This window comes from Bison bison, unplaced genomic scaffold, assembly GCF_000754665.1.
Source record: "Bison bison bison isolate TAMUID 2011002044 unplaced genomic scaffold, Bison_UMD1.0 scf7180017864489, whole genome shotgun sequence".
NCBI classification, from domain to species: Eukaryota; Metazoa; Chordata; class Mammalia; order Artiodactyla; family Bovidae; genus Bison; species Bison bison.
The window spans coordinates 7,658,279-7,659,489 of NW_011495048.1; the positions used below are offsets into that span (position 1 = coordinate 7,658,279).

General features: G+C 40.5%; 1 pseudogene; it reads left to right on the forward strand.

Moving 5' to 3' along the window:
- LOC105005324 overlaps positions 1-852 on the forward strand; it is a 1,170-nt pseudogene extending 318 nt beyond the window's left edge.
- The last annotated feature ends 359 nt before the right edge of the window (positions 853-1,211 follow it).

Below are 1,211 nucleotides of genomic sequence, written 5' to 3' on the forward strand. Positions count from 1 at the left end.
CAACAAATAATTTCACAATTTGTATGGAAATACAAAAAACCTCGAATAGCCAAAGCAATCTTGAGAAAGAAGAATGGAACTGGAGGAATCAACCTGCCTGACTTCAGGCTGTACTACAAAGCTACAGTCATCAAGACAGTATGATACTGGCACAAAGACAGAAATATAGATCAATGGAACAAAATAGAAAGCCCAGAGATAAATCCATGCACCTATGGACACCTTATCTTTGACAAAGGAGGCAAGAATATACAATGGATTAAAGACAATCTCTTTAACAAGTGGTGCTGGGAAAACTGGTAAAAGAATGAAATCATTTGTAAAAGAATGAAACTAGAACACTTTCTAAAACTATACACAAAAATAAACTCAAAATGGATTAAAGATCTAAACATAAGACCAGAAACTATAAAACTCCTAGAGGAAAACACAAGCAAAACACCCTCCAACATAAATCAAAGCAGGATCCTCTATGACCCACCTCCCAGTGTATTGGAAATAAAAGCAAAAATAAACAAATGGGACCTAATTAAACCTAAAAGCTTTTGCACAACAAAGGAAACTGTAAGCAAGGTGAAAAAGAGCCGTCAGGGACATTTCTGAAGCGAGTGTTTTCGATGCCTATGTGCTTCCCAAACTATATGTGAAAATACATTATTGAGTGAGTTGTGCCATTCACAGCAAGGTAGTCAGGAATTGCTCTCAGGAAGCCTGGAAGGACCGAACACCTCCACCCCGATTTAGACCTGTGGGTGCTGCCCCACATCCTCCACCAAAGCCCATGTAAGGATCCAAGTCCTTAAAGACTGAAGAAATACTGGTTTCTCTGAAAAGACAATAAAATGGAAATTATACTTTATGTAGCATGTTGAATATATGTTGCCAGATGGAGTGGGGGTTGTGTACATCTTATTTTGGTCTTTGGTCTCCCCAGTTTGCATAGCTTAGGGTGGGGGTGAGGAATTAGGGCATCTATGTTTGATTAATTTAGCCTGGCAAATGGCTTAACCTGGTGTCTTAAAAATGAGGAGGAAACTAGCAGAGTGAGGAGTGCATCAGGAAGTGACTTAGACTAAGGTGTGCATTCCTCTTGTGGCAACATGTTCAAATCAGTCGCTCAGTCGTGTCTGACTCTTTGCGACCCCATGAATCGCAGCACGCCAGGCCTCCCTGTCCATCACCAAATCCTGAAGTTCACCCAAACTCATGTG